Source organism: Cydia pomonella, chromosome 24 (genome assembly GCF_033807575.1).
Source record: "Cydia pomonella isolate Wapato2018A chromosome 24, ilCydPomo1, whole genome shotgun sequence".
NCBI classification, from domain to species: Eukaryota; Metazoa; Arthropoda; class Insecta; order Lepidoptera; family Tortricidae; genus Cydia; species Cydia pomonella.
Window position 1 is genome coordinate 685,825 of NC_084726.1, and position 20,039 is coordinate 705,863.

The window sequence follows — 20,039 nt, forward strand, 5'->3', positions numbered from 1 at the left end:
TCCACGCATATTTGAGTAAACAATCTTATTGATAATTAGTAACACAATTAGAAAATAAACATGTACGTTAGTGTTGTTGGTTAGTTCCAAACTAGGCTGAGCCTATATTTTGGAAATGAAAAACACGCAATATGTTTAGATAATTTTGAACTATTTGCTTGTCTTAGCTAATTCTGTCGGGTAAAGCGTATAACAGAAGCAAAATAATATTTAAGCAGGTGCTCGAACAGAGGCGATCAGTGAGTGCTTAGCAAGTTGGGCCAGTTTTTGCACGTTTTGCTTAGAAAGAGTACTCGCCGGCAGTATAACGATGAATGAATGAATGAATGAAATCGTTTATTCACAATGAACATATGGTAACATAAGATCTTCAATTACAAGCGTGTCCCATGATCTATTCAGTCTAGGTAGACGTGTGAAATCAGTTGTCAGTGATTACGTTACATAACTCAGTCATTTAAAATGAATTAGATTCACAAGATTGAATATAATTTATCATCAACTTATAAAAAATGATTTAATGAGGAGTCAATAGCATGAGAATAGACATAATGTATCCGTGATAAATTAATAAGGCACTTTTGAACTAAACAGTTCGCTTAATGCGCCAAAGAGCAAACTTGAATTTGTTCAGTTTGATACAGACCGTCGAGTCTTTGATACAGACCGTCGAGTCGAGTGTCATACTAAGAAAAACAGTGCTAGTTTCTTCTTCGACTTGTTGTAAATTATGTTTAACTACAACTTCGTGAATTCTAGATTGATATGATTAAAAAAAAACATAAATATGGTTTTGTCTACATTAGTTTGAAGGTTATTCGATTCTAACACATTGTTTAGCTTTCGAAGAGCTGTGTTTATCTCATTTTCGAAATTAGATTACCAAAATATGCATTTATTTTATACGTACATACGGAATCTACATCTACACGTACGTTTCTTGCGGGAGAAAACAGTTGATCGCAATAGCCGATTGGACATATGCCTTTAAAGGCGGACCCATAAGTTTTGCACTCCCGCTTCCTTTCTGCGGGCTAAAAGAGAGGGATGATGGACCCTGCTTTAGAATATCAGTTCCACTTTAATAGAGATATTGTTTAAAGTCCACCGATTCAGTTAAAATTTACGATCAATTTTCTATTTTCATTTTATCGTATGGAACCCTGGAACGAGGCTATTAACAAGCTAGTTATCCGTGAAAATTCCTGATCTGTAAACAACGACAACTGGCGCAGCGCCAACGAATGGTAATATTTGTACCAGCCTTTGATGAACTACGGAAATATGATCGTAACATTCGACTTCGACAAGCGCCAGTGTTCGAAACAACACGCGTCTATAGGTTACGTACGTCAAACATAAGACTCCTGGAATACATAACACCAGGATTCCAGGACTCCAGGATTCCGAGACATACAGAAATAGTTGAAATAGTTGTCATATACGTCTGCCCAACACCAGAGCCTCCAGTGCCCAACGTTAGAATCGAACCAGCGTTTTAAGAACTTGCGGCAGGTGCCAATTTAAAACCGCCATCTGGGTCACGGTCAAATTTTCTCAACTATATGCAATCCGTTATAGGCTTATTTAATTTAAATATTTCGAGACAGAGATATTACGGGACACTGAAATTTTAAGAATTCCGGGATTCCGGGACTCTCGAGATCTCGTAATAGTGAAATTCAGGGAAAAGGATATTTCGAAATATTATAACCCTGGGACCTTGGATTTTGGGAGGATTTTGGATTTTAAAAAAGCGAGACTCCTAGATTTAAAAGTAAAGCTGCTTCTTTACCCGAATGTAATCTTTGCTGGATATCTTTGATGGCAGGGTCCACTCCGCCCTGTCCACGACAATTCTCTCGGATAACTTGCAATCAAATCAAATACTTTGCTATGTCGATAGCACTAATAGTTTACTTGTGAAACCTGTGCACTCATTTCAAAGTACAATACTGTGGTTCCTTGACTGAACCCGTATCTTAAAAAGCAATAAATAGTCCCTTGAGAAAACCATTGCAGTTCATCCTACAACACAACCCGAATTGCGGAAAGAAATACTCCTGAGCTTTTCAAATATAATACGTTATCAATGATAAGATAAAAGATAAATCTAATTTAGGATAAAGCATTTCGTGGAGATCATTGTATACATTTGATTAGATTACTCCCACTCGTCATATCAGGAAATAAAGGACTTTCTATTTCTATGATACTATTTTTGGTTATTTATTATTAAAAAGCGCTGGTGGCCTAGCGGTAAGAGCGTGCGACTTGCAATCTGGAGGTCACGGGTTCAAACCCCGGCTCGTACCAATGAGTTTTTCGGAACTTATGTACGAAATGTTATTTGATATTTACCAGTCGCTTTTCGGTGAAGGAAAACATCGTGAGGAAACCGGACTAATCCCAACAAGGCCTTGTTTACCCCTCTGGGTTGGAAGGTCAGATGGCAGTCGCTTTCGTAAAACTAGTGCCTACGCCAAATCTTGGGATTAGTTGTCAAGCGGACCCCAGGCTCCCATGAGCCGTGGCAAAATGCCGGGACAATGCGAGGAAGAAGAGAGTTATTGCGTAGCTCTTTGCGTTTTTATGTAAGTTTTTACAATAAATGCTTTTACCAAAATAATATTTAATTTACAGCCTAATCGATAGTGTCCCTGCCTACGAAGCTGTAAGTCCTAAGTTCGAAGTCTGGTATGGTTGTTATATTTAGGAAACTACAGAAACCAACAGATAGGTGAAAAAGCGAATCTGCTGTTTGACGATCCTTTTATGAAATTCTTGTTATTACCTAAGTTTGACATATCTACAATAATTGAATGTTTTTAAGAACAATAATAACTGCATCAATAAATTGCTCTGATATTTAGATTAAGATGTTATATTTGACGATTTAAAAATGCCTTATTTTTTATTTTTTATGCTAGGGCCTTATTTGAATAAAGAATCTATTGACTTTAGACTTTGAAATTATCCAAAACTTGTACTTGACATTGAATCCTTTCGGTATTTTTTAAACAATCCTAGTTTGAATGCAATAAAGGCAGCACGTGTACGTAGCGTGTTTTGGCATGTTTACCACTAACTCCCACAACTATGAATGGATAATTCAAATCAATGCACTTGACTCGGCGCCGAATATTGCTGCTTATCTAATCATAAAACAAGTATTATGTGAGGTATTCGCTAGTATAGTTCGACCAAAACACGTATCTGCAAATCGGAGGTTAATATGTCAGTGGTATTTCATTCAATCGTTTGGGTCGGCAGTGGTATATCGTAACATTTTGGAAAAACGAAATGTTTGTCACTATTGTACAGTCGACGTCAAAGATATGTTTACATTTTTCGTCTTATTACAAAAGAGTGTTTAAGGTGCAAAGTACACATATGACTTTGAAAAAGTCAAAAGTTTTTTATTGTTACCTAAGCTTCAATAATGAGTATTCTATATCATATACCTTTAAACGAGCAATTCTTGTATATATATATATATATATATATATATATATATATATAAATATATTTCTGTGATCTCGAAAACGGCTCTAACGATTTCAATGAAATTTGGTATATGGGGGTTTTTGGGGGTATACAATCGATCTAGATTAGTCTTATGTTTGGGAAAACGCGTGTTTTCGAGTTTTCATGCGTTTTTCTTTCGACGCAGAATATGGTCGCTAATTTCGTGTTGCCGGCCACTGTCCGTCTGGCCCAGCGGGTTAAGAGTGTTAAGACGCGGACTGCTAGAAACGAGTGTTACGGATTCGAATCTCGCCCGGTGACTAACTTTTTTTTTTTTTTTTATATATGTTCAAGTTTATATATATATTTTTTTTTAATTTTTATTGTTTTAGACAAGTTTAATTTAGTAAAAAAATGTAGTTAAGATTATCACCTATACACCACCATATTACAATAAATAGTTATAATCGCCCAGGTTCTATCTATCTATCTTTTACTCATTTATATAAATTTGTAAACCTCGACAATTTTAAAGTGCTTGTTGCTAGATCTACTTGAATAAATAATATATTGACTTTGTACAATTGACAAATCTTGTTATACTTAAAACTCAATTTATACAAAGCAGGGTATAAGTAGGCCCAGAATCCTATGCTTTGAGTTTCTGAAGAGATTTTCCGTGTTTAAGTTTATCAACGTATTTCAGACTGCAACGTCGCTTTAGGAGCTTAAGAGGCTGTCAATACCTAAAGCGCGCACACTGTCTATTTGTATCGGAGTAAATGAGATACCACTGTCGCATGTTACTGGGCCTGGGCAAGGGAATAATAAGAAAAATATTTAAATAAAAAAAAGTGGATTATTAGTGTAATATTTAACTCGACCAAGGTTTAGATATAAATGTTTTGAAATTGTGATTTTAATTGCAGACCCATAAGTCAAAACAATAAAGACATAAAACCGTTTAATTGTGATTTTAAGACCAATCTTTGCAATTATTTTCTATCGAGCCAATTTCGTTCAATCGTGTATCGAGTACGACCACGATCTTTGAAATATAATTAATACGAACATATATTTTTCTTACTTGACCAAAACAAATAGTCTTTCTTAAAAATCTGTTTAAGTAACATCAATTTCAAGGACATTGGGTGTTGACAGCCTCTTAAACCAACAATAGAACATAAAGTTTGGAATTAAGTTTTTATTTTATTTTACTGATATACTTTTCATTTAACAAACCATGCGTGAATCACAACAAATAACCAATACAGAAAATTCCTTTATCTTGGCTACTTCTGCCACTAAACTGTTTACAGACAAAATTAAATAGCATTTACTAAGATATTTTAAAACATCGGTTCTGAATCTAGAAGTAAAACATCTAAGTATTCCATGGGGAGAATATGTGCAACAAACGCACAGGGAAACAATACCGATAAGGTTAGGAACTATGGCTATGAAATATTGTGCCTCAAGGTTTTAATCCTAAAAAGTGTTGCTCATGTCTAAAGTAACGGAAAGATTAATTTGTTCTACGCTCAGATTCCAGATGACTATGAAAGTTTCTTGCTGTAAGAAAAGCTTAACAAGATTCTATTTGGCCCTGAGACAGTGTCGGTACAAGCAGCTTACTTAATGGCAATAATGTGCGTAAGTCGTGTAAAACAAATACAATGTCAGTACGGGTCATATCACCGACTAGTTTCAAAACATTGTTTATTGCAATGCTACGCAATCCTTCGTCATTATATTGATGTAAATCTTTTATTGTATTTTAAATATTTTTCCTTGCATCATTAATAATCTTTTTTGCATTTTTGTGGTCTATTCTTTATATTTGCCATATCTTTTGTTCTTGTTTATATGGGTAACATTTGACAACTTACATCGTCTGTTGCCAAAGAGTCTCCTTGTCAGTAAAATAAATTAGGACCACTGAAAAGCCGCAATATGATGATGGCCAAATAAAATCCTGTTCAGGTTAGGTATACTTAGCTTTTTCTTAATTTTCTCGTGTATATTGCATTTAAAACTAAACCTTAACTCTGTAACAATAAGGCACCTGTCTGCAGCTTGTCGGCCGTGAGGCTGCGCAGGAGTCTCTTGATGCTGCGCCGCCGACGCACGCCGCCGTCCTCGGCCGAACTCATCACGTCACACGCATTGTTCATTGACACTGCACTTACACTTGCACTTCACTTGACATTAGAGATTCTATTGGACCTTATATTGGTTTCCGGGAAATTCTTGATAGCGCGATGCAGCCGATTGTACAGTGACATCTACTGTGAAATTGAGTAACTAACATTTTAACACAACATTTCTCGTAATTTTATGTTGCCACGCATTTCAAGCTCTTAAATACAGTTGGGAGAGGTCATTTTTGGATTGATAATCATAATCTTTGACGAAAATACGGTAACTTAGTCTGTGCAGACAGTAGAAAACTAAGGTAACAATGACTGAAATGAGTTGATGAGTAGCTTTTAAAAATGAAATTCTTGAAAATGTATACGATCTGTCTATCATCATCGATATTGTCAGGGCGTTTTGAAAGGAAGAAGATAGAATAAAATTGGGTTTAGTTGTTATTGTAGCATATGAAGTATATCGTAGTAAGATTCGTTTTAAAAATGCGCCAGCAATTCAGCAGTATATTTATTATATTATGAATTTTCTGAAATGATTTTCACGGCTCAGACGCAAATCTGTTAAACAAAAACCTACGTGGAGAGGCGTCATAAGCGCGAGCCAAAGCAACCATGTTATTAAAAAGCAACTATCATGTTAATATTAAGGTTCAAAATGTTCAATTGTATGAATGGTTATTCTGAGATGAGTTCGGGCAATGTAGGACGATCGGTCGCCTGTGTGTGGCCTGTCAGATAACAGGATGCACTGTTAGATAAACTTGAACCATATAAATAGGATGGTAAAGTTTTTTAAACAAGTTTGTCCCCGTTCAGTAGCGGTAACATTGGTAACAAAAAAAAATCATTTCATAAAATTCATATTAACCCTAACTTAAAGCATAGTTGTTAATGCTTTAAGTTAGGGTTTAATTGGTTCATAGGTCGCATTTTCCTAAAATTTTATTAATCTCTAAAATACCTACCTATCGTCACAGGTGAAGTAGTACTTATAAGTTTCAAAATCGATTATGACAGGCTGTCAAGGACCTAAAGGTCAAATCAAATTGCACTAGGGTTTGGAAGCTCGAATATCAATCACGGGATGAACCGGTCCGTAATCTAGCAATCAGGCCCCAAAACTCCGAGACAAATGGACTCCCATTACGCTTATTACATTTCGCAGATTTCTTCGGCAGACGAAGCGCAGAGTTTTGGGATTAATGGAATTTTTGGAGTTAAAACATTTTACAGATATCAAATATACTTTTTAATGCGGCTTGGTATATGGTTTTAGAAACATTTTGGTTTACAATTTTTGGGCGTGACGTGAGATATACTTTTGGACCCCAACTCTTTAGTTCATTTCATATTCCATGGCCTGATCCCACTTGAGACTGCACAAAGAGAAAAAATAATGTTTATCTATTGTTTACCAATTGCTTGACGAGCTCAGCTCTTCAAGTTGGTTCGTATGACCGACAGAGAAGTAAAGTCGGGCTAAGAGATATTAACACTAGTAATAATGAAAATTTCGTCACTAGTAGACGGGTTAGTTATACTTATAACTAACTTTAAAGTATTATTCATCAGACTGGCAGCAAAATAACAAGTCAAAATGGACCAAGACTCGAAATTTGTATTTATGTATAAAACACAAAACTTAACATATAATACCTACTTAAAAGTAAAATTAAGATAAACTAGGTAACATTACAGACACTTAGTAAAATAGCTTCTGCCTAGTTTTAGCCTAATTTACGGTGCTACCTTGCAGCTTGATGATGAAAGCTGAGCATGCTGAGGTGTATGGCTGAGCGTCTTGACTGCCCGGTAATAAAATATTGGGTTGATGTGACCTTATATAAGTATTAAAACAATAGCTAATACACTAATAAATATACAATATAAATATATATTTATACTTACACATATACATTATATAAAATGGCAACTTAAGGTAGATTTACAAAGTATAGTTTCAGCAGATTTTTGAAAATGGGGAGTGATTTAGCTAATCTTATTGTAATGGCAAAGCATTCCATAACCGAACAGCCCGGAGGGTAAAAGACGAAGAGGAGCTCGGAAGGTTATAAAATTTTGAAGAAGATGAGGGAGGAGCAAGAATATGAGACTGAGAACATCTGATAGAAGAGAGATACTTGAAACGCTCTTGGAGAGACAAGTAGTCCAAAAGTATCTGTAAGTAAGTAGTTTTATGTCATTGTTTTATTTTTATTTCATTTCTTTTTACATTTCTGCTTATTATTTTCTTTTTGTACGCTAACGTTTAGGCTTGTAAGATACATTAACATCTGTGGACACTGATAGTCCGAATTTTTTTTTTACTTCGATTGTATAGCGGAGACGTTTGTGTGACTCTAAATTAATTATCAAACGAACTTCTTAAAGTATTCAATCGACATTATATGAGTACTTCATTTGAAAAGTGTTTCTGTTAGTACAAGATATATGTTGTAGGTAATGTACCTGTACGATGGTACAGGTGCATTACCTACAACACCTAGTGGGTGATGACCCACACTATTAACTGTCCATTGGTGGACCTTATTACAAAAGGCACAAGGTCCACCTATGGAGTTATCACCTACCCAGTTAAGTGCGTTGGTGTTTGTGCCATAACACATCGATAACACAAACAGGGTAAGGTCGGCAGTAAAAGCCTGTATGAAAATAAACGATCGCTTCCGATACAACACGACTTTTATTATCTGATGTTATGCAGTTATTAATAGACGAGGCCCACAGAAACCAATAACAAAATGGGGGTTTTCCTAACGCCCATCATACAAGAATAATCGGCAGTTGAATTTTAAATCAATATAGTTGGAAATATGTTTGAATTTCTTGTGTGTTTCTTTTTGGTCAAAACGTACGAGTAAGAAATGCAACTCTGTGCCGATTGATCGTAGGACTATACTATTAGTGACCGTAGGCCTTATAAACCCCCCGGTACAAACTTTTGTACATATTCCACAATCTATTTTGAGCTTTTATTGAATAACACAGAGTTCAAAATTCAAAAACAAAACAACTGCTTCTGTGTCTCACGAGGATGAATAAAGATAATTAAAATTGTTTCAAAAGCTCGCGAAATCGAATTTATGGACCTACACTAAAAAAAACAGATTTCGATTACTTTAGAATCAACAGAAACTCATTCTATTAATTATTAAGTGTTTCACTACAGTCGGTCGCGAAAAAAGTTTACTTTATTAGTTTTTAACAAACAGAAACGTTTGCGAACGATGCTATTAAGCTTACAATAAATTTAAAAGTGGACAAATTACTGTCTTGAGTGAGACTTGAACTCACGGCCTCTGGATCGATACTCCAGCGCTCTACCATCTGAGCTACCAAGACCTCATCCATAGGCAGCAATTTTTTTCTAGGTTCCCCTAGACCTATATATATGGTGGAAAAAAAATCTGCCTGTGGATGAGGTCTTGGTGGCTCAGATGACAAAGCGCTGGAGTATCGATCCAGAGACCGTGAGTTCAAGTCTCACCCAAGAAAATAATTTTTCCTCTTTTAAATTTATTCTAAGCTTAAAAGTTTACTTATCTCATATCAAACTTTGACTTATATCTATACTATTCCTGCTTGATTTAACTTGCCTTTAATAACGAAATTCCACATTTTAAAAACCTAGACAACCCTCCCCTGACGCCTTATTAACCGTGATAAAAAATTAATAACGTTTAAAGGTTCATTGCGCTTAACCCGTCCACGGCCGAGCAGCCACCGGGAGATCAAAGCGGGCGGTAGGGTTAGATGTACCAAGGTCGACGACATTTGGGTGCGATGTGAATATTAAATAAACATCACTTCAGGATACAATTAGCTTATGAAAGTCTGGAAAAACTATGATCTTAAAAATCTTGGAGAAGATTTTACAATTCGTGATTTTTAAAATAGGTAATTTAATTAATATGAAGCAGAGACGACTGAGAGCGATACAACATATTTTCTGGCAAACGTTTCTGATTAATATTTATTTTAATGATTAATATTTATAAAATATTTTCATTAAGGACACTGTAAGTCTAGTTTTAAGAAAAGTTCCTGTGTTATATGTAACTATAAAAGACTGTTTGTTTCTTAAATAAATAAATTAAATTAAAATTAATTACTGGTGAATTCTTAATATAACTTGAGGCTCCGGTGCCTGTTAAGATAAGAACATTCTTACATGTTTATATCGGTCAACAGTTTAGCGGGCGAGGCAGAAAGCTTCTCGAGAAACGCACAGTTGATGTTGTGTCTTAGTTTAGCTAAAGTTTAAAAAATGGGTGTTAATTTAAAAGTCTACACAGTTTTCGCAACAAAGACTAAGAAATGATCATTCGTTAGCAATAATTTAGACCATCATTCGCAATTCGCGTCTGCATTGAATGGCTCAATTTGCGTTTTCATCTGACGAGGCGAATCCAACCTTTTTGAGGGCTTTAAACAAGCTTTTTAAACTAACATTTTTAATAAAAAAAGTAGTACGTAAATTACTGATATTAATTGTAGAAAATAGTGCGGTGTAAAACTGTCAAGTGAAGTTACGAGTAATAATATCTTTCTCAATGAAGGGTGCAAAAATATCTAACATATTATTTGTAGAACCACAAACCGTCGGCTGAGAATACGTTTGTTCCATATACATTTTTGAACAAAATCGTTTTGTAATGATTCTAAAAACAACAATAACTAAGCTATTATTGACACTAATCGCTTTTAAAAAACTTTATTTTTCAAAAATGTTGTGCCATATCCGAATTCTATATTACACTCCGTTAACAGAAAATTATTACAAAAAGTGTGACATATCCAAAACTTTGTGTCAAGTCATAAATTTGTACGTTTAACATATACTTATCAAAAACGGTTAAGGCAATAATAAAAATGCTTTTTTTTTGCATGATTACCACTATATTTAAAATATTTGTATAGTGCTATAAATAGTAAATATGTATAGCTACATGATAAATAAGTTGAATATTTCCTAAATCTAAAACTTATCGAAAGAATTTTTCTTGCTTTCCTGCAAACCAATTTAAGTGACGTCTGACACAAACGCTTTCTCATCCGACAAAACGCTCATCATATATTTATGCGTAAAATAATACTTAATCATATAAAATAAATGACTATTTACGTTTTCACATTTCTAAATACTAATGTCGTATACCTGTTTGAATATAAAACATTGTTTTCTATTCCTTTTGTAAATGTCATTAATAAAATAATGTTGAGACCAATGAAGAAGAAAATATTGCTACATTTAATGGTATCATTATTTAAATGTATCGCATTTAATGAAACCTAAGTGTGTATATAATTCCATTACGTAAATTCTATCGTTCCATTTCACACGCTCCACGTTAAAAGCTCAGTAATAAATTAATGTCTATAGGTAAATATAGCACGTTCACAAACGATTTTAAGTAAAAAAATACCGGACAAGTGCGAGTCGGACTCGCCCGCCGAGGGTTCTGTACAAATGACTTTTTTTTTATTTTTTCAATACATGTTTATACTCGTAGTTTACAGATTTTTCCCTGTACTTATAGTACGAGTATAAAACGATATTACGTTCCCAGTTTCATAGTTCTAGATTAACCGAAATTACCCTATAAATAATGATTCCCTAGAGAATGTTGATATATACGTTTTTATCGTATCTTTTTTTTTACGTTAACTTAGAAGTTAGATTTTTTTTTCACAGCTTCAAATGACTGTAAACCTGAATATAATGTTTTTAATTTCAACTCGATATACCTCCACGCGTTCCCGAGATAAAGGGTCTTGACAGACAGACGGACGTGTAACAATAAAATAAAAACAATCAGACGTGTAACAATAAAATATTTATATTATTATTTTTAGACAAGTCTTCTTCTTCTTCAACCTAGCGTTTTCCCGGCCTAGCGCCAGGGTCCGCTCTCCTACTTAATCTTCTCCACTTTGCCCGATCTTCGGCATCCTCTTGCATTGCTCTCCACCATGTCCGCTCTCACGACCTCCAGCCAGCGCTTCTTAGGCCTACCGCGGCCGCGTGATCTAGGGCCTTGGACAGTGAGGTTGAGGCATCTATTTCCGACGTAGTCTACTGGTCTGCGGCTTATATGGCCATACCATCGGAGGCGACTTTCCTGCAGCTTATCCGCTACGTCACGAATTCCAAGGTTGCCACGAATGTGTTCGTTACGTATGCGATCTAATCGCGTAACGCCACACATCCATCGCAACATCTTCATTTCGGTGACGTGAAGCTGCTGGGCATGTCTTCCGAGGACAGGCCAGGTCTCGCTACCATATAGTAGGACTGGTCGGATGATGCTCTTGTACACAAGGCCCTTTAGCTTCACCGGTATCCTAGGGTCGCAGATGACACCGGTTACTTCTCGCCATTTTGCCCAAGCAGCACTTATTCGGACTTGGACGTCGTGATCGATTTCACCAGATTCGTGCAGCACGGAACCAAGGTATTTGAATTTATTCGTTTTCACGACAAATTCGTCTCCTACCTTTATGGGGTCGGGGTCCGTGCCGCCACATGCCATGTACTCGGTCTTCGCAACATTTAGTTTCAGATCGCCATTCTCTAGCGCACCCTCCCATTTGTTCACTTTATGCTCCAGTTTCTGTTTGTCCTCATCTGTCAGTGCAATGTCATCAGCGTACATCATCAGCCACGAAGATGGTTCATGGACTTTTGCCGAAACAATGTCTAGCACTACGCTGAACAGAAAAGGACTCAGGGCTGAGCCTTGGTGAACGCCAACTGTGATAGGGAATGGGTGAGTATTATTTTTAGATAATTGCGACTAAAAAATAAATCGTGATAAGACTGATAAGTGTTATACTTAGGTATATAACACACTTTGTAAAACGTATTCATAGTTATATATATTTGACGACCGGTTTGGCCTAGTGGGTAGTGACCCTGCCTACGAAGCCGATGGTCCCGGGTTCAAATCCTGGTAAGGGCATTTATTCGTGTGATGAGCATGGATATTTGTTCCTGAGTCATGGGTGTTTTCTATGTATTTAAGTATTTATAAATATTTATATATTATATATATATATCGTTGTCTAAGTACCCTCAACACAAGCCTTATTGAGCTTACTGTGGGACTTCAATATGTGTAATAATGTCCTATAATATTTATTTATTATACACGACGCGAAAGGTGCTACTATCGTAGCGGCGTAGCAAGTACCGCCTTCCGTAGCGTCGTCGTAGAATGTCTACGAGCAGCAGTAGCAGCATGGTTGCATTTCGTCGCCTGTCACCATGCCTGTCACTTTCGCACTTAGAACGCGACAGGCATGGTAACAGGCGATAAAAATGCGACCGTGCTACCGTCGTCGCAGTGACGTATCTGGTTGAAAAAAAGGTCACTTTTGACTTACAGGCGTATTCTGATTTGAATAACAGGTTATGAATTCGATCTGGATCAGTGATGGATATGATCTGTCAATGTCAAAAGTGTCATTTCTTCAAGCAGAAACGTCAGCATCAGATCCATAACTATAATCCAGATCTAATTCATCACCTGTTATTAGTACCATATCCATAACAAATGCTGACAAATATTTTGTTACGGCCCGATTCGAAGAATGATTACGACACGTTTAAGATCTTAGAAAGATCTTTAAAAGATCGATAGCTAAACGACATGTCAAAATTGACGTCTATTTCGATTCCGCTGTGATCCCAATAAGATTATATATCTACGATATTTCTAACGTCAAAGTGACATTGGTTGCCCGAATCGAGCTAATTCTATCAATTATAGATGATCTATCACGTATAGTGAATGCTTGAGATTCTGTGAGGCGATGGATCCTAGGTGCTCAACTGTTCCAATTTAATTTGTTAATGTGCCATGATTGTTTTACGATTGTAATAACTTATAATTATTATTGCTGTTAGTCTAAGTTTCGTGACGCATTGGTTCAACTGTAATGTCATGTAAACATTTTTATAAATAAAAAAAAATATACGACATACAAACGATATCTAAATGAGAACTTATCAAAACCAGAACTTATCGTTACCGTATTTCATCACACAATTTACAATCAATTAACGCCTCCTGTGATTTCAGCATGGGAGTACTTCCCCAAGTAAGCAGATCCCCTACTCCTGTAATTTTGAAAATTATAGTTTATAGACAATCAGGTCAATGTCGAACTGTTATTTTATTGCACCTTGGTCAACCCAGCACACACTTGGTAGATAAGGTCAGTACGCGCCCTAAGTATTGATCGCGATAACGCACGTCAATAATAATTGACAGTCATGACGCTGTGGTGTTTATGCGCTATAAAAATACCCATAAAGATGACCGATCAGGTTAACCTTCGTCCGGCATTTAATTATCACTAGCGATCCGCCCCGGCTTCGCTCGGGTTACACAAACAAATTATACACCTTTATTCAAAGAGCTTAAACTTTGAACAGTGCCATCACTGTACATATTTGAAATGTGTGTTTTAGAAAAGACAAATCCAAACCTATTTCAATTTAAAAGTTAGTGATGTGTGGGGTTTCAACACCCGTTACCCAGATAACTTGTACTTACCTAGAATAAAAACAAAATTATTTAAAAACAGTTGCTATCCGATGGCTATCAGATTATTTAATGCTCTTCCGAGTAGTTTAAAAACTTGTCCTTATGGGAACTGAAGAGGAAACTTTCACAATGGTTGCTAGAGGAATGTTTCTATTATGTTAACGAATTATTGAAGAGAAATGAAATTGGCCGTAGCTATTAAGTACTTATGTTAATTAATAAATTGATTATGGTTTGGTAATAATAGTCTAGAATAAGTTTATATATTTGCATGTTTTTACTGAAAAAGCATGTGATACCGAATACCTCTGTTATAATACCTTTGTACTGACCATGTTTTGCGAAAATAAAATTTCTGATTACTGATTTCTGATAAACCTTCTTCAAAAATCACTCTATTGATAGGTGAAAATCATATGAAAATCCGTTCAGTAGTTTTTGAGTTTATCGCGAACACACAGACAGACGCGGCGAGGGACTTAGTATTGATTTATAATTGCTGTATAATATTTAATCCTTTCTGACTGGCACAGCTGTTGCTAAGCTAATCTAGTGGCTTTGCGAGCTGTTGACCTTGCAAACCCTCCAACAATTGCAAAAACTAAACCGACAGAATATTCTAGAGGTACATGATAATAGAACCTGCTCACAAAATTTCACGAGAATCGTTGAGAAATACGATCTGCAAAGAAAACAGCCGGACCTATGACAGCATTTTTGCTAAAGCTAAAACAGAGACATCGCTCGGTTAATAAATGACGGACAGGGACAAACGATTGTTCACAGCTTTTTTGATTGTTGTATTTATTGATAAAAATGTTTACATGACATTACAGTACCAATGCGTCACGAAACTTAAACTAACAACAACAATAATATTTAATTTTTATTTTTATTGGAACAGTTGAGCAGCTAGCATCCATCTCCACACTTACGCAAGCATTCGCTACACACTGCAATCCAACGCCACGCAAATAGGTCGCACTCAGGTGTCGATACCAGGAGCGCAATGAGCAGTAAAGGGCGCGGGGCAGCGGCCAGGGCCATCCTCGGGACATCCGGGACAAACGGACGCTCGAGACGAGATACAACTTCGGGACAGTCGTACTCCCCACAGAAGGCTCAACATGTCGAGACTAGGAGTTGGTAATTCCGCCTGACATTCATGGAATTGTATCCGAGAGATTTGTCAGACGTTACGAAATCATACCATATGTTTTATCTCCAAAAAAGCACGCACATACCCACATAAAAAGTAAAATATTTTGAACACCTAGCCCGCTTGGTTACTTTTGCTGCTAACTGCACAAACTATTATCTTGAACAGAAGAGCAGCAAATAATTTTAATTTACCCTTTGACGTTCAGTTTACACTGTTGTAATTTCGCTGTATTCTAGTAAATTTATGCCTGAATACCAGCTGCACAATGCTTTGATCTAGTCGGGCGGGATGCAGGAAATTCCACAACAAATACCACATATGTATGCACAATGTTACTACACTACTGCAGTGTGTCATGTTATTAATAGAACGTGGGTGCATCGAGTTTTAGTGTCCGTTGCCATGGTAACGGTTAGTTTTCCAGGGCATAACAGCATCATTTTGGAAAAGAGCTGATACTCTTCAAACAGCTGGATCGAGTGCACTAACTAGCCAAGAACCACCGCATGGAAAGTTGCTTTCACGTAAGATAAACCGTAGCTCAAATGCGCGTCACTCCTTACGCGTATACGCGACAGCCCCAACGGGATTCTGAACGCGTTGATGCGTCGGTGGGACAGCCATATGCTGGCTTTACTAACATTTAGTTTCATAAGTACTAACATAATATGAGCTTCAACCCTGAAATAAAACATTGAATTGAATTGAAATCGGTCCACCCGTTTGAGAGCTACGATGCCGCAGACAGACATTGGCGTCAAACGTCGTCCTTCTTTTTGCGGCGGGAGTTAAAAACAACTCTAATAAACTCCGATTTTATGACATTCGGGCATTCCAGCAAAGCGTATTTTTTAACAAAACTTTTTGTGAAACCAAAAGTTCTGCGTCGGTGCGACCATGTATGCTCCCGATGAAGCTGCTCGGTACGGAGGGAAACATTTCGAGCAATTAACAATTTAAAGTACGTGAGAGACCCGTTTTAATACTTTAATAAAGATAAAAAGCCGAATATTTGCGCTACTCGACTCTTGTTTCGGCAGATATTTAATTATCAGGTAATACAAAGAAATTATTACATTCCCAGCTTTTTCGGTTACCGGAATTCTCTAAGAAACAACGTTGGGAAACATCCTTCTCTTTACTTGTTTCTTCCTTTCAAACAATTCCTTTAATTTGTCTCATTCTATGTTCGCTTGTATTCATTAAATTTCTGCCTTGCCTGCTTGTATTCAAAAATTAAATTCGCCTCGTGCTTCTGTTTTAACATTGTTTTGTATATGAAAAATTCCTTAATGGTTGTTTTTTCGATGTGCAAACATTAATAACGATTCATATATTTCAATTTCGATGTCTGTAGGACAAATATGTTTATTTTAATGGTTTGCGTTTTGGGTAACATGGTGCCAACCATTTTTCACGCAAAAGTTGTAAAGGCGTCTAAACTAACTTTTCATCGACCTCGTAAGCGACAAAGTGTGAAAGCGCTACAGTTTGCGAAAAAAAGATCAGTTATTTATGACGATTAAAAGTACTCCTCACCACACGAAATTGACTGTCCCTGATATTTCAAAATATTTTTAATAAAGGTAGTTTGTGTGATTATTTAATCGGTTGATATCAAATTCATTCTGTACATTACACTATGCAATACTATATTAGAATTGCATTAAACCACGCCTGTCGAGTGGTAACATAAACAAAACTAATTTACAATACGAATGTCTGAATCACGTGCATGGCCTGCACTTGACAAAAGCTACTTTAAAACATCACGTATCCACCATAACTAGTATACAAATATACACCTTATTCAGTGGAGATAAATTTGATAATCGGTTAGAGAAACATGTTGGTTGAGTCGCAATGGAAATGCGTTTGCATACTCACTTAAAAATACTCATATTTTCATATTAACAATCATACAAGTATAAACCTTACTCCATGGAGATAGAACTGATATTTGGGTGGAAGAGAACGTCGGTTGCATCTCTATGGAAATGAGTTTGGAGCTAGTTAGCGAAATGACCAATAGTTGGGCGACATGCCAGTGAAATTGCGGAAATACTAGTTTTAACACAGACTTACTGGTATAGTAAAATTATATCGTTTGTTATTTTATTACATGTTCATTGTTCATAAACAAAAACGTCACTTTTGACCAGTGCCAAAATATGTCAGTACATATCCTATCTATATCGGATCTAGACCTAATATTTCACGTATCTTATACTTAAAATCGGGCCGATAATCTTTAAAATATTACGAAGTGTTCAGCTTATTGCGTTGCGAACACTTAGCCTGTTCAGCAACTTTTGCAGCTTTTAACCTAGATACCCACTAGGCCTAGTTTCCCGTATGACCGTAAAAATGAGGGCTCAGGATCACTTCGTCCACAATCCTACTTCGTAAACTTCTTAACTTGTCATTATTTTCATATGGTCCACTGTTCTGATTCGTAAACATTCCTATATCGTCACCTTCCTATCTTGTCCACATCCTTATATGGTTTACAGTGCTAACTCGTCCACATTCCTATAATGGTCCACAGGGCCCAGAAACCTGCTCAAACGGTATCACCAGGCTAGGGGTCGTAGGGTTGGGTAACGATCGGTAGCGAAGAGCTGGCCACACACCAGCAGCACACACCGTCCCTCAAATGACGGCCAATAGACCTCCCCACCGGTCGGTGGGGAGCGACCCGCGACAGCTGCCGCAGCCGAAAGGCGGAAGCGGCCACATACCTCCCGCGAGGGAGGTATCGAGATCGACGTCCAGTCCAGTCCATGGTCCACAGTGCTGGTAATGGCGGAGGCCAAAATTACAGGTCAACAAAACTTTTCAGTTGGAAACAGGCAATGCAATTGTAAATGAAAAGTGTCGATGTTGTCTTATTTATAGAGGCCAGTCAGGATAATGGATTGTACAATAATGTTGACGAACTGGCACTGTGGTCAAAAGGGAAATATAGACGATCTGGGGCTGTAGTTAAAAACAGTAATGTGGACTAAATAGGACGGTAACGATTTAGGAACTGTATGCTGACGACATGGAATTGTGGACAATTTAAAAGGTGACGAACTGGATTGTGGACGACGTGGTCCTGAGCCAAATAGAGTCGGCGAACCTTTGCAGTGTTTGGTGGAAGCTTTTGTGAATGTGTTTTGATAGCCCGCAGTGTCGAAACTTTACTAAACCCATTTTGATGAATGAACTATCACTATTTTTTTTTATTAAAGCCCGTGTCACATAAGTCAGAATTCAAAACCGAGTACTAAAAATGAATCATAAGGATTTAGTAATACATACGAAGTTTATATTATTTCGTAAAAAAACAAAAAATAAATTAATTCTTAATTTTTACCCAGTTCGATTCCCGGGCGAGACAAGCGAATAAATTTTAATAATAAAATAATGTTTCCTTTAAGTAAATTACTCATTGGGTGGTATTATTATTGGTTGGTAGAGTGCCTCTTAAGGCATTAAGTCCGCCATTTATACTTTTTTGTATTATGCAATAAAGGTAAAATAAATACATTGAGATCACTTAAGCTTTTAAGGCACTTTCCCTCCATGGCCCATACTTTTTTCCACACTGTATATTAAAAAAAAAAATTACGGGAACACAAATCGTACTGCACTTGACTGCACACAAACATTCAGATAATTTGGCAGACAGCCAACATGGAAACAGAGTCGGTTTTTTGAGAGTAATCCATCTTTAAACAACAATACATGTGCAACCCATGCACCATGAGACGACACTTAAATAACACACCCCTAGCGAAAACCTTGACAAGAGTCAGACCAAGATAACTCCGCAGTACAAACTGTGCAAGTCATAATTTCATAGAAGTTTGACGTTTAAAATAACACCTATACTGTGCAAGTGATAGTTAGCCTAGACTCTAGGCCATCAAAAATCGCTGCAGAGTTATCTTGGTCAGACTATAATTTGGTTAATTTTTGGGTAAGGCTGCGTTTCCACCAGAGATATGCGAGGATGCGTAGCGACGGATGTGTTTTTAAAAACCAGTAGAATCTCTACACGCTTAGCGGGGAAAACAAATGAAGTGATTCTATTGGTTCTTAAAAAACACATCCTTCGCTAAATATCCTCGCACCTCCCTGGTGGAAACGCAGCTTAATGCAGAAAGACTGTCTTTGCTACCGAAAGTTGAACATCAAACGCTAATTGCTTACATTTCACCATTTCAGTACCCTTCTACTGTGATAATAATTTATTATGAAATAAAACTAAATTAAACATTTACTCGTATTCCAGTCTTCCTCAAGATCTTTGTTTCTCTTTAAAAAAAGGTTTCCTCATTATGTAAATATAAAAAATGTACCTTTGAAAGAGGATATTCCACTTTTACACACACTCCGCGCTTGTAAAATAATCTGATTAGAATCAGACTTAACATGTAATAATTAGTAAACGTCACAACAGTGCTAATTGGTCAGTGTCAATTGCATGTTAACCTGTGTCATGGGTCGCATGTCAAGCTGCGACTCTAACTAAATGGGGCAAGGGCAGACCATGCTGGCATGGAAAGGGCATAAAGATATTTATTTCGGGGAAGCTAAACATAAAACAAGCTTATCGGAGGTCATAGTAAAAATAGAATTAACTCTTCACACCATAAAATAAATTTAAGGGACATTTTTACACAAACTGACTTA

General features: G+C 36.6%; 1 protein-coding gene and 1 non-coding gene across 3 annotated transcripts in view; both read right to left on the minus strand.

The window, feature by feature from the left end:
* The window catches only part of LOC133530850 (rho guanine nucleotide exchange factor 11), a 314,198-nt gene that overhangs the window by 121,569 nt on the left and 172,590 nt on the right, over positions 1–20,039 (minus strand). The gene's annotated exons all lie outside the window — the stretch shown is intronic.
* Positions 8,912–8,984, minus strand: Trnad-auc (transfer RNA aspartic acid (anticodon AUC)). Its single transcript has one exon. It is a non-coding gene; the product is annotated as a tRNA-Asp (tRNA).